This window comes from Tachypleus tridentatus, chromosome 3, assembly GCF_004210375.1.
Source record: "Tachypleus tridentatus isolate NWPU-2018 chromosome 3, ASM421037v1, whole genome shotgun sequence".
NCBI lineage: Eukaryota > Metazoa > Arthropoda > Merostomata > Xiphosura > Limulidae > Tachypleus > Tachypleus tridentatus.
The window spans coordinates 118,506,406-118,521,690 of NC_134827.1; the positions used below are offsets into that span (position 1 = coordinate 118,506,406).

The following is a 15,285-nucleotide window of genomic DNA, read 5'->3' on the forward strand; positions in this document are numbered from 1 at the left end:
CATAAATATTCATCTCACTTGTTCTCCCAACCAATTCAGCCAAATCTACAAACAAAAACAGAACAGCATCTATCATCGTGTTCACCTCTGCTCTTCCATAATCTATAAAAGATACAATAAAAATGTGCTACTCTTGTATGCTTTGTTTTAAAATGCATCTACTGCCACATGATACCAGTAAATTAACAACTTATCTATTTAGTTAAGGTAGGCTGAAAAGACAGATAACCAACCGGTCTGGAATGACAACTTTCTACATCTATAGCGACGTGAGTACCTTCTCATAAAACATACTACACTGAAACATTTGAGGAGTATTGGATTTGCAGCTCAAGAACTACGTCCTAGATCCATGTTGTAAGTTGGTAAAACCTTATTTGTAACTACCATGTCAGAGGGATCCACTGTGACATCACAAACTCTTGCACGGCACCAGTCTTGAAGACGAAGACGAACTCTCCCATGACACCAGTCTCAATGACAAACTCTACAATGGCACCAGTGTTGATGACAAACTCTACAATGGCACCAGTCCCAATGACAAACCCTACAATGGCACCAGTGTTGATGGCACAAATGCACATGGCACCACTCTTGACAACAACCTAACACAGCATGACTGGATGGCATAATCTCACCTGCCGTATTTTCACGACAGATTAACATAGCACTTCTCAGTCTAGTCTCGTTCGGCACGTCCGGACTCAGTCCGTCTTGATGGCACAACATGTCTCGACAGTACAATCACATGCACAACACTAGTCTCCAGAAGAAAACTCATGTTAACGAGAAAAGCGTCATTTTAGCATTCATCCTAGTGATAGTATTACACAGCAGCAGTCTTGATATGTGAGCTGCCACCCACAACACCTACTCTGTTTGTGAAACAGTTTTATCCTAATGAGAACTTTATGTTCATAATATTGAGCACGTACCACTGCAGCACCCACTGCTCCTGTCTTTGCTCTTGTGTCTCTGATCTAAAAATAAAAAAACAAATCTCACATCAACTTTTAATGTTTCACATAATATCGGTTTCAACAACATTTAAATTAGCAAAGATTCAATAGAGAGAAATAAATTTAACTAACCACACAATATTTAAAAAAATAATTAAACAATAGTACAATTTTAGATAGGTCATTTTTCTTATATAATAAAAGCAAACAACTGATATTTTCTGAGAACCCAAAACAGGAAACTAGAAAACTGTTTTCATGCGGAATACAATAATTGATTTGTTACAACAAGCAATACGTTAAGTAACATTAGCTTGTTAAGTTACCAAAATAGAAATTGTGTTCAACTTCTCAACAAGCAATACATTAAGTAACATTAGTTTGTCAAGTTACCAAAATAAAAATTGTGTTCAACTTCTCAATGAGCAATACGTTAAGTAACATTAACTTGTCAAGTTACCAAAACAGAAATTATGTTCAACTTCTCAACTGTACTTTTAATTTAAAACTAGCAAAAAAATAAAGTTCAACTAAAGTTACAAAAGTAAAACACTTTTAACACGTTGAAAGAAGATCAGATACAACACCAATTTGTCATTAATTATTTGTAAATATGTGATGTAATGAACTAAGAAATAATAACACCATAATAATAGTAAATAATAATATTTAGTGAGTATCCTTTCCTTAAAATACTTTCATGTACCTTGGGAATTTGGTTCAGGTAGATTTTCTCTGGGTACAAGATGCATCACTGTGGTTCTACCTAGTGGAAGCTGAAGAGCTGAGAAAAAAACGTCACAAGTTGTTACTGTAGGAGTTAGCAGAAAAACTGTTCTCCTCAATTAGGAATATTCTGAGATAATACCATGATAATTCAACAAGTGTTTGATAGCATTTTCTAATGCATAATATTGTCAGAACAAGTTGAACCATTACTTAATTCTAGTGGTTAACTTTAACAATTTTCAAGCTATGTTAATGTTGTATTTATAAAAACATTATCAGAACTGATTAGTTTGCGTCTACCATAATTTATTAAATCTAATATTTATTGTTTTTTATCAGCGACTTTAATACAAAATTAACAAAGAAACAACAAGTGAAAACAAAACGACATTCCCACTTCCCTACTACTTTTCTAGTTTAAAACTACCACTTAAATTCTGAGACTTTAAAATAGTTAATATCAGCTTAGTTTGAATCCAACGTGAATGGCTGAACCTGGCTGATTTTAATTAGTTACCTCCTAAAGTAACATTCCCATGTAAAATCGGCCTTGATAAATCAATCGTAAAATCTCTGCCTTGGACACACCTTCTTCTGCCCACTCTGTAAAGAAACAAAAACAATCTATATTTCTGGACACTAATGACATTCATCATGTGTAAGCATCTTCATACAATTGGCATATCTTGTTAAAACACACGTGGACAGAATAATTGGATATAGTTGACTGACTGATTTAGTGAGTTATGGCACAAAGCAACAAACGTCCGGTAAAAAGGTAAAAATAAATTAAATGTAGTAAAATACATAAAAGGAAATGAAGGTAAAACAAAATATCATTGAAAAACAGAAAAAGCATAAAACCAATGTTGACACCTAGTTTACAACATTAAGAGAGAAAGCAGAGTAAGAGAAGTTGTAAAGGACTTTCTCTAACATAATGGTAATTATCATAACCCGCCAGGAAGACTAACAGGTAAGTACAAGAACCACCGTCAGTCACCTGAAGTTGGCCTTTCCAGTCCTGGTTCCGGGTTGTGTGTCATTATAGCCAGTACCAAAAGGTAAAGTAATAAAAGTGTTAAAAGACATGCAGCAAAATTGTAATAACAACTCGCCAGGATGACTAACGGATAGTTCAAACAGCAGCGTTAGTCACCTGAAGTTGGTCGTTCCAGTCCTGGTGTTGGGTTATTTAATGCTATGGCCATTTTCCAATTTCAAATTAAACTAGAGAGATTGAGATTCTGAAAAGGAAACCACAATTAAAAAGGTGTCATGAATAAATATCAAACACTTAAATGAGGTTAAAAACATTAATGGCCATTAAAAAACTAAAAACTTTATCAAGGTGGACAGTGTCACCATCACCAATAACACTGTCCAATGTTACAGACAAACCGGGGGTCAAAACGTGTTTAAAATAGAGCCATCGTTGAGAGTAGTAACAATGGCAAGAAAGTAAAATGTGGCTTACAGTGATTTGAGTGTTACACAAACTACACACTGGTGTATCAGCTCCAGAAAAAAGAAAACGATGAGTTAAAAAACTGTGACCAATGCGTAGTCTACTTAGAACAACTTCCTCCTTCTGAACCTTACGGAAGCTAGACGGCCAAAGCTCAATATAGGGTTTTATTTGAAAAGGCTTGTTGTCACGTTGCTCACCCCAAGTGAACTGCCAGCTGGCACGGAGCCAAGACTTGAAAACAGGACCATAGTCCATGTATGGAATGGAACAGGCACAGCGGTGATAGTGCTAGAGCAGATAGATTTAGCTACCGTGTCTGCAAGCACATTCTCGCAAATACCAATGTGGCCTGGTATCCAGAAAAACTGGATACAAATAGATGTTAATGAGAAATGGGCCAGTGGTTTTGAATATCAGTGAGAACAGGGTGTGAACCAACGTGAAGTGATTCCAAGGCCAGCAGAGAGCTAAGGGAGTCAGTATAAATAGTGCAGGCAGAGTACTGCTCAGCTTCAACATGATCCAGTTTAAGAGATATGGCGTACAGTTCAGCAGTGAACGCAGAAGCTGTAGAGGGGATTCTGCGTGCAACCACCGAACCGCAACAAACCATGGCAGAGCCCACATAATTATCTGATTTGGAACCATCAGTATAAATTGGAATGGAATGATTGTTCGAAAGATGTTCAGTTAATAAAAGACGGTACTTCCAATCGGGAGTATCTGCCTATTTCAGATGACTTAAAGAAAGGTCAAATTTGGGGGCTGCAATAAGCCATGGGGGGATAGGCTGACTAGTGGATTCTACAATGTTATCCAACAACAGATCCAATTCATCCAATTGCACCTGGATGAAAAGGCCAAAAGGAGCAATGGCAGATTGTCTGTTTTGATAAAGTAAGGCCCACTGAGGAAGGAAAACACAACCCCAGGTGGGATGCATTGGTAAGGAATGAAGTTTTGAAGAATATAGTAAAGACAGTTGCAAACGGCAAAAATGCAGAGAAGGTTCATGAGATTCTACATTATACGCTTTGAACTGGGGAGGTGCAGAAAGCCCCAGTGCAGAGTCGAAGTTCTTGATGATGAATGGGGACCAGCATCTTTAAGGCGAGGTCTGGCAGAGCCATAGACCAGTGATCCATAGTCGAGTTTTCAATGAATATTAAGGCCGAGGGTCTAGCACAGCTATAGCCCACTGATTCATAGTCGAGTTTTCAATAAATATTACGGCCGAGGGTCTGGCAGAGCCATAGACCATTGATCCATAGTCGAGGTTTCAATGAATATTAAGGCCGACGGTCTGGCACAGCCATAGCCCACTGATTCATAGTAGAGTTTTCAATGAATAAGAGCACGATATACCTTTAACATTGAACATCGATCCGCTCCCCAACTGGCGGTAGAGAGAACACGGAAGATGTTCAGTGCTCTTTTGCATTTGACCCGTAGCTGCTTTAAGTGTGGTATAAAGGTCAGCTTATGGTCAAAGATAAGCCCCAAGAACTTGGTCTCAGGGACCACTGGCAACAAAACTTCACCGATACAGAGTTCAGGATTAGGGTGAATACCCATTTGGCTGCAAAAGTGCATGCAAACGATTTTAGAGAGAGAAAAATTGAAGCCATTCGCTATAGTCCACTTCAGTACACGATTGAGGGCAGTTTGTAGTTGCCGCTCAATATATCTCATGTTCGACGACTGACACGAGATGTGAAAGTCGTCGACATAGAGCCCGTTTTCCAACTGTGAGAGGGAGTTATTCAGTGATGGCATTTATCTTTATACTGAAAAGTGTGACACTCAAAACACAGCCCTGAGGGACCCCAAGTTCCTGTACAAAAGAACGGGAAAGTGTCGAACCCACACGAACTTGGAATCTCCTGTACATTAAAAATTTTTTAATAAACATGGGTAAATGGCCACATAACCCATATATATGGAGGTTTCACAAAATGCCATACCTCCATATTGTGTCATAAGCCTTCTCAATGTCAAAGAATATTGAAACAAGATGTTGGCGTTTGAGAAAGGCTTCTCTGATTGATGTTTCAAGTCGAATTAGGTGGTCCATGGTGGAGTGCTGTCGTCGAAACCCACACTGGGTGGGGGGAGAGGAGGTTGTTTGATTCAAGGAACCAAACAAGACAAGCATTAACCATCCTCTCTAAGGTCTTACAAAGACAGCTCGTCAAAGCAATTGGACGGTAGTTTGAAGGAATCTTGGGATCTTTCCCAGGTTTAGAGAAAGGTAAGATAATAGCCTGGCATCAGGCATCAGAAAAAACATTCTCCTGCCAGACCTGGTTGAAAACAATTAGAAAAATATCAAGAGAAGCAGGAGAAAGATGGTGCAGTATGTCATAGTGTACATCATCAGGTCCAACAGATGTACTGCCAGACCAATGAAGGGCCATTTTCAGTTCCACCAGTGTAAAGGGACAATTATAGTTAAAGAAACAGTCAGTTCGAAATGAAACAGGAAGCAATCAGTGTTTTGATATCATACATATTAGAAAGTAAACCTCGACAGTTCCATTGTATCAAGATGGCCATTTTTAATGACGGGTAGGCAAAGTGGCTGGAGAACCCTTCTGTTTACGACCACGTCTTTTTTCCTTACTGTCCTTATTCGGAGGAGGTCTATCGACCTCCATGGATCCTGCCCTGGGTTGATTGGGCAGGTCTTTGTTGTTGGAAGAGGATTCCAGTGACTGAGGACGCGAACGAATGATTGTTTTGCATCGTTGGGTGGGAGGAAAAGATGTATCAGAAGAAATGCCTGTATTTGAAACTGAAGGATGTGATCTTGAGGTTTGTTGGAATGTATGGGAGGAACAGAGATGGGTGTAGAAGTCGATTCATCAACCTTTTTAACCATGGAGGTCAAAGGCTTTTCATTTGTTTTGAAAATGATTTTCTCTTGGAGGCACAGAGAGATCTGTCTGCACTCCCACTGTAGTTGTGGAACGAAGTGCAGCAGCATATGTCCGAGATGAAGTGGTAGACAGCAATTTCCGAGCCTCAGGATAACTAATGTTATGAGTTGTTTTCAAATGCTGCACCTCTTTTTCCTCCAACCATTTTTGGCAAGAATGAAAATAGGAAAGGTGGGAACCATTGCAGTTGACACAATGTGGGTCCATGTGACACTCATAGACATCGTGGTCCTTGCCACCACAATGAGCACATGTCAGGGAACCACGACAGGATGTCTTTGAGTGGCCGAACCTCTGACATTGGAAACATCGAAGAGGGTTTGGAATGTACGGCCGTACCCTGCAAAGTAGATAACCTGCCTTGATGGTGGCAGGTGCACATGGTGATGTAAATGTCAAAACGAGGATATCTGTCGGCAGTGTAACTCCGTCTTTGCGAGTGCAGATGCGCCTCACTACAGAAACTCCTTGAGTGGAGAGACCAGCGAGAATCTCTGACTCTGGGACATTCTTCAAATCCCTCTCAACAATAACTCCTTATGATGAATTCAAAGTAGCATGAGGGGTAACCTCAATAGGTACATCCCCAATTGCCTTTGAATTCAAGAGGAGTTTACTGTGTTGGGATGTGGATGTTTCAACCAATATGTCTCCAGATCCAAGCTTCTTTACTGACTTTGGAGAGCCAGCAAGTTCCTCTAGTCACTTCTGAAAAAAAAAGGGGGACATTTGCCCTAAAGGTTTTTCTGAAAGAGAATGTAATATAAGAAAATGGGGTACAGGTGTTACAGATGTTGAAGATTGCTGCTCAGAGTCTTCAAGACGTGGTTGTTTACCTATTGACTGTTTTTTCACTATTTTATTTAAATTTTTGTTGAAGGATCCATAGGAAAAAAGGAAAATTTTGGTACTCACTGACCACACCCACCATGGAACCTTACAAGGGGATGCACTACAATGTCATGCAAGGACACTGCACAAATACCAGGGTTTCATGAGCACTATACCCAAACACCAGCATCAGACACAATGTCCACAACACTCATTGAGAACCTCCAACACTGGTACTTGGTTGACTCTAGCCCAAGGGGACCAGCCGACTGACCCAAGGGGCCACCCAAAGGCCAACCGTCTACAGGAATTCAAGGCCAAAGTGGCGTGCTAGGGTTGGACCCCTCAACCACCAGGATCCTCTCCTCCCCTTCACGGGTCACCACGCACGGCAAACACGTGGGTGGATGTTTAGATCTTAGAGGAGGTAAACTGAAAGATCAGAACCTTCCTTGGGTGGTCCCCTCACCACGTACAGGAATTCACACCGAGGGGAACAATTGGATATAGATTGCTTCTTGTTAATTTATAAGAAACATTACATTTCCCTATCAGATAACACTCCAATTCCATAAGATACCACATGCTTTTCATCATTATTATGCATACATGTACATATTAGGCCTAGTAAAATAAGCAGCTCTTGAACCAAATATAATGACAAGGATTAACATAAGCCTGACTGCCTGAAATGTAAGAGCTTGTCCCACCAGTTTTAAGAAGGCTACATTGCAACAGTAGTCTGTTTATCACAATGTTTTATTACCCTACACAAAATGAACATTTGACAGTTTTAATCATTTTGTATATTGTATCCTAATAACATAACTTAGTTATCACATCTCAAGAACCATGGTTTCTGTTACCAATATACAAAATATGCTCACCCATACACACATGGGGATATCATAGTTCCTTCTGGAAAAACAACTAAGGTAAACCAACTTTGCACCACAGACAGAAGAAAACTGTAAGTACCCACCATACACCCTTGGACTATTCTTCACCGATGAATTCAGGTGCCATGATCTTGTGATTGTCTTCTGATCACTGATTAAATATTCCAGTTCCAATAAACATGTTCATACCTTCAGTGGTATGGAGAACATTTCACTAATAGAACTACTACCACATACAGATTTTAGTTGATTTTACATACATATAAGTATGAACAATATTAAACCTGTAGAAGTAAAGATTTGACATTACTTATGACCTGTTGAAACCAAACAGGTCTGACCAGGTAGGTTCTGTAAGTAGTTATCAAACTGGTAAAGTATTCTCAAATTTTTAATGTTGAATAAAGAACCTTGTGTTTTTTACTACATAAGATGTTCAAATTTGCAAGATATTGAAATAACTTGCCAACTGGGTGAAGCATAATATATTTACATTTTTAAATTTAAATTGCAACACCTTGAAGTGAATCTACTCAACGAAAACCCGAGCTTAAGATACATCATACACATTTAATAAAGATTCTAACTGTCCACTGCTTGTGTTAACACATCATACACATTTAAGAACAATTCTAGCTGTCCACAGCTTGCGTTAACACATAATACACATTTAAGAACAATTCTAGCTGTCCACTGCTTGTATTAACACATAATACACATTTAAGAACAATTCTAGCTGTCCACTGCTTGTATTAACACATAATACACATTTAATAAAGATCCTAATTGTCCACTGCTTGTGTTAACACAATACACATTTAATAAAGATTCTAACTGTCCACTGCTTGTGTTAACACATATATATTTTATAAATATTCTAACTACTCACTGCATTTGTTTGTACGTCATACACACTGAATAATGATTCTAACTGTCCACAACTCTTGTTAATACATGAACATACACCATAAACAGAATGCCATAACTCACAACAAAACTGTGAGAGAGATCACACATGGTTAAACTAGAACATCAATGTCTACATTACCTTGAGGCCAGTTATCAAATATGTGTTGGGCAATATCCGTAGCTGAATCACTAGGACTGAAAATGAATTCCTTTGTTTTTCCTGTTACAAGGATGAGTCTCAAATTGATCTACAAAATTCAAACATAGCCTGCTTTATGTAATACATCCCCAGAGTTTGACAAAAATAAAACACTTTTATCTGAGAAAAACACACATTCACAATCTGTCATATAATAACATGTAAAAAGAGATTCACGATGTTAGAAAAACATGCAAGTTCAACAAGTCTTGATAGAAATTAATATAAACCACTGTAACCCAAATGCTTTTAAAAGGTAGACCTTTCTTCTTCAAGGGTAAACTGGTAATAGTGGTGTAATTTAATTGTGTGTGTATATATAAAGGGTGTTTAGTGACATCATGAAGACCATCCAGTTCTCCAGAAAATGTCTATTTCTCCATATACTGTTGTAAGTATCTCATTTCTGGTATAGGGTAGCCAATGCTGAGAGTGTGTGATAAAATATATGTATATTTAAACCATACTTAGGTGTGCAAGTAAAATAAATGTGACATCTCAATACATATCTTTAAAATCTATAATATAAATCTGACACTATAAAGGTCCCTAACCACTTTACACTATCTCTGACACCACAAGGTCCCTAACCAGTTTACACTATCTCTGACACCACAAAGGTCCCTAACCACTTTACACTATCTCTGACACTATAAAGGTCCCTAACCACTTTACACTATCTCTGACACCACAAAGGTCCTTAACCACTTTACACTATCTCTGACACCACAAAGGTTCTTAACCACTTTACACTATCTCTGACACCATAAAGGTCCTTAACCACTTTACACTATCTCTGACACCACAAACGTCCCTAACCACTTTACACTATCTCTGACACCACAAAGGTCCTTAACCACTTTACACTATCTCTGACACCACAAAGGTCCTTAACCACTTTACACTATCTCTGACACTATAAAGGTCCTTAACCACTTTACACTATCTCTGACACTATAAAGGTCGTAACCACTTTACACTATCTCTGACACCACAAAGGTCTAACCACTTTACACTATCTCTGACACCACAAAGGTCGCTAACCACTTTACACTATCTCTGACACCACAAAGGTCCTTAACCACTTTACACTATCTCTGACACCACAAACGTCCCTAACCACTTTACACTATCTCTGACACCACAAAGGTCCTTAACCACTTTACACTATCTCTGACACCACAAAGGTCCTTAACCACTTTACACTATCTCTGACACCACAAAGGTCCTTAACCACTTCACACTATCTCTGACACTATAAAGGTCCTTAACCACTTTACACTATCTCTGACACCACAAAGGTCCTTAACCACTTCACACTATCTCTGACACTATAAAGGTCCTTAACCACTTTACACTATTTCTGACACCACAAAGGTCCCTAACCACTTTACACTTTCTTGTGAAAAAAAAAAAAACCTACAATGTACCAAATGTAACACTGCATTAATTTGATGAAAATAAACTCTGCTTACAGTTATTTTTCACACACAAGGACTTTTCAAGGAACTTAACAGTCAGTGCAATTAGAAAAGTCCATCTACAAGTAAGCTAACTATTGGAACTTTATTAGAAACAGAGTTTCTCAATCATTCCTTCTTATGCACAGTTTTATTTAATTTTATACTAATAACAATATCATACACTTCAGTTAAACATAATCCACTGTTCATCAGACTACTCACAGTTTTATTTAATTTTATACTAATAACAATATCATACACTTCAGTTAAACATAATCCACTGTTCATCAGACTACTCACAGTTTATTTAATTTTATACTAATAACAATATCATACACTTCAGTTAAACATAATCCACTGTTCATCAGACTACTCACAGTTTTATTTAATTTTATACTAATAACAATATCATACACTTCAGTTAAACATAATCCACTATTCATCAGACTACTCAGTTTTATTTAATTTTATACTAATAACAATATCATACACTTCAGTTAAACATAATCCACTGTTCATCAGACTACTCACAGTTTTATTTAATTTTATACTAATAACAATATCATACACTTCAGTTAAACATAATCCACTGTTCATCAGACTACTCACAGTTTTATTTAATTTTATACTAATAACAATATCATACACTTCAGTTAAACATAATCCACTGTTCATCAGACTACTCACAGTTTTATTTAATTTTATACTAATAACAATATCATACACTTCAGTTAAACATAATCTACTGTTCATCAGACTACTCACAGTTTTATTTAATTTTATACTAATAACAATATCATACACTTCAGTTAAACATAATCTACTGTTCATCAGACACTATTTTAAAACTACTTTAATCTTGTCAAACTAGTTTTGAATTTATACATTCTTGTAACCTGTTATATTGTTGAATGGATTTGTAGTGAGAATACAAAAACCAGTCCAGGTAACATATCCTTTGTACACATTACTTGGACAACTTTACCTTATCAGCAGGAAATCTGGATTCCATTTTCAAGAGATATTAGACTGAAATAAACAAACTTTAAAATATTAGTTGTCATCTTAATAAGTTTCACATAAATGTAGAGAAACACATATATTCAATACATTAATTACATTTAACATACAAAAATAACCCAGAATAATAATTACATGCCTTTTGTTTCCATAATAATTGGAGCTTGGAAACAAAGAATGATCCTTAAGATACATTGACTTACTTAATCACATCATATAGTGCATGGTACTTGACCTTAGGAAAACTTATCAACCAACAATGAATGTAAAACCAGAAAACTGTAATATATGAATGTTACTAAAATCTCCAAACAGTTTATATTATAAACTACTGACTTAAACTTGTTACAGTATAAAAGTTTTCTAGCTTGTGACTTACACTCAGATGTTTTTCATATTCAGATAAACATATTAATCTAGTTTTTCCTACAACAGTTATGATATAAATAATTTCATAACTTGCAACTTACACTTGATTTTAATTTATGTAAAAAGACAGTAATAGTTTATTACTGTTACATAAATAAAAGTAGTTATTAATAGGACACATTTTCATCTTTTAAAAGATATTGTCTAACAGAGAAATGAAAAGTTTAATTCTTAAGAACTAGATTCCAAGCTACATTAGAGAAAACAACAACATTCTCTGAATGACACCAGGCAGTTTGTTTTTATGGTGTTTGATAGCTAAAGAACAAAAACATTTTTTTTATCACAATCACAAGTGGAATATGAAACAATTTAAACCAAACACTGGATGTTTTTCACCTCAACCACGTATTTAATAAATATTTTGATGATTTGTAATAATGCAATTACAAAAAACAAACGTTCAAGATCCTTCCAACACAGAAATGAAACTACATACAGGAGACACCCCCAACTGTGATTGGCTGATGAGTGAGCATGCCAACACCAGAGATGCCAACTATTTCAAAGGACTGAGCAAAAAGATTGTAGACAAAGCCCTTTATCATTTGCGGCTACTAGGCCTGACCAATGTCTCTAAGCTGTTTATTATTACATTATTATTATAACTTGTTATTTATTACTGCTATAGGTTGCTCATTTATGACTGTGTTTTGTGAATTTAATAAATAAATTTTAAAATTTCTTTTGAACTTGTCTTTTATTGAGTTCAGAGTAACAAACATACTGGTAAAACAACATTGAACATGCACAAACAGTAAGCAGAAAAAGCCTTCGTGTAAGGACTAGTTTATATCATGTTTATGACACTTATTGTAATAGTTTTGTAGCTGTTGCAGCCTTTGCTTTCATGAGAATGTCTCTGGATGGTTGGGAGTTATAACAACATTGTCTATTTGACTGCATACACATCTTGTGTGTTATAATACTGTTCAAAACTGAGGTGCTCGAGTTTGGTCTGAACTTGCTTTTGTTTTTAGTCACTAAACTAAAAATCCTTCCTCTGTCAGCATTAGAATGGAAGATTGGAAGAATTCCAAGCATAACCCTACACAGAATGTCATACTTCTGGTTGTCATTTCCATCCTTAACTGTAGACATCTGAACACAAAATTTGTCAACATTCAACTGAAGGAGAGTTTCTGAGAAAGTATCAATTTGATAATTCAAATATTGCCCTTCCAACTTGTCAATAGTGTCATGCTCATGTGTATTGACAAGGACAGGATACCCGTCTGTGAAGAAGTGTAGAGAAGAGAAATCTTTGGTGACTTTTAGTTTTGGATCAGCAATCTCTGCATGAATCAGAAATTCATCATATAAAGGGAAAGGTTTCATCATGTAATTTGTAGCTGCAATATAGTATTTCTTGAGACTGCTGTAGAAGCTGATTAGGTCCAGGTACTTTTCATAATTAACAATGCATTCCTTGGCAGCATTTCCAATAGAAACTGCCTCATCAGATTTGTGTAAGGATTCATTGTTGTAGTCAAGTTCAGTGATGTTGTCTTCAAGATATTCTGGCTTGATGTCCCTGACAAGTATATTTTTAACTTGTGTAATCAGAGTTCTATGTATAATGTGTATGCAAGGTTCTTCTATTTGCAATATCAAATTGGCTTGTTTAAGTAGAGGAATTGCAGATTGAAGAAAAAACAATATAACAAGTTCACTTTGTTGTCCAAGAAAACTGTTAACTTATCTAACTTGCTGTGTGCACAACTTTTCTTGGTTACTTCCTTGTTAGTTTTCATTTTCTTCTTATTGATTGTCTCTTCTTTAGTTCAAGGTCAGACAGCCTAAACATATATTGAGTTATATCAAATGTTTCTTTGTCTGCTTTTAGAGACTGTTGTCTTGTGTCCCTGTGTGGTTCAGAGGATATCCTGACTGTTAAAGTCTTGCTGCCTTTTGAATCTAGTTTTTCCTTTTCACAGTGAAAATACTTCTTCAATGACTTCCACATGTCCAATATTCTGTTGAGGCACACCCCAAGTGATAGCCATCTTGTGTTGACAAGTTGTAGAATTTTTCTTGTTTCTTTGTAATACAATCCTTGAAACTCTTTGAAATGTTGTTTTCTGCTAGAACTTTTGTCCAGAAAATAGTGGATATCTATCAATATATCAGAAACTGGACAAGGAAGTTCTCTGGAAGCTTTCTGGGCAGCAATATTCATGAGGTGACAGACACAGCCCATGAAGTAAATGCTAGGTTGTCATCTTGAGATGTGTCCCATCACACCTTTACCTATACCAGACATAACTGAGCCATTGTCTGAAGAAAAACTAAGACAGTTTTCCCATGAAATTTTGCTCTTTGTCAATTCGTGGTCCAAAATCTTGAAAATATTCTCTCCCATTGAGGCTTCTTTCCATTCCACCATTGTCAAAAAAAGAACAAACAATTTTTCCAAGCAAAGGGTCGGGATATCGTACAACCACTGGATACAGTTTTGAGTCACCCATGTCTGTGGATTAGTAAGTATGCTTGAAATCATTTTGTCATCTTCACAACCCAACATTTGTACAATGGCTGTAGTTTTGGTTCTAGCACAGCCGTATTTTTTTGCTATATCAGAGTCTGGGAACATTTTTCTGAATAGATGTCCTGCCTGATCAGCTACAGCTAGGGGTAAATTATGAGCAATGACAAATTGTGTGAACATCTCTTCTGCATTTATGGTTTCATATTCTGAATTCTTACTCATAAATGTTGTTATCTGCATCGTTTTTGTCTTCGCCTCAGCCTTTTGTTGGCAAGTTGCTGATTTTATATGTCTGGAACAATTGTTTTTCCTGCCATGCACCACAGAAAAATCGATGTGACAAACTGTACAAGACGCATGAGTGTCACTGACTTTTAATGCAATGACCGGATATTTTGCACTATACTCTTTCCTAAATTTTTGATTCATAGTTTTAGTTCTTTTAGATTTGCCAGAAACAAGACAATCTGGTAAACGAGGCCTCTTTTTTTCCATCTTATGAACAATTGCATTGGTGTTTCTATGCCGCTTAGAAAACGAGAAATACCCATCTACGCGAGCACTGACGACGTAACTATGGATTCCCCCCAGATACTCAGTATGGAGAAGCACCGCACTCAAACTATTGGTAGACGTCGGAGATAAAAATATTTTTCTATTATTTCAAGCACAAACATGATTATCACAAGTAGCCATTTGGACTATGTCTTTATTTATTATCAAAATTTATTTGTATCTCACTAGAAATTTTCTTTTCACTCCTTTCAAGCCCTGGGGGAACAATTTATCACTTTATTGTATAGGCCTATATAATAATTTGGGAGTTGCAACAAGTCGAAATATTTGTCTGTATGAGTGTATAGTCGTATTGCATACACCAAAATCGTAATTATTATGCTCAAACTGTAATGGTTGGCATCTCTGCAACACAGAACTGAAACCAGAGAAA

The 15,285-nt window shown here is 36.7% G+C and overlaps 1 pseudogene across 1 annotated transcript; it reads right to left on the bottom strand.

Annotated features, from left to right (window-relative positions):
* Window positions 1-740: 740 nt before the first annotated feature.
* Window positions 741-11,546, bottom strand: LOC143247862 (ubiquitin-like protein 3; annotated as a pseudogene). Its single transcript, XR_013026731.1, has 5 exons — window positions 11,385-11,546; window positions 8,877-8,985; window positions 2,206-2,291; window positions 1,666-1,743; window positions 741-980 (listed from the first exon to the last, which is right to left on the bottom strand). The product of XR_013026731.1 is annotated as a ubiquitin-like protein 3 (transcript).
* Window positions 11,547-15,285: the final 3,739 nt, after the last annotated feature.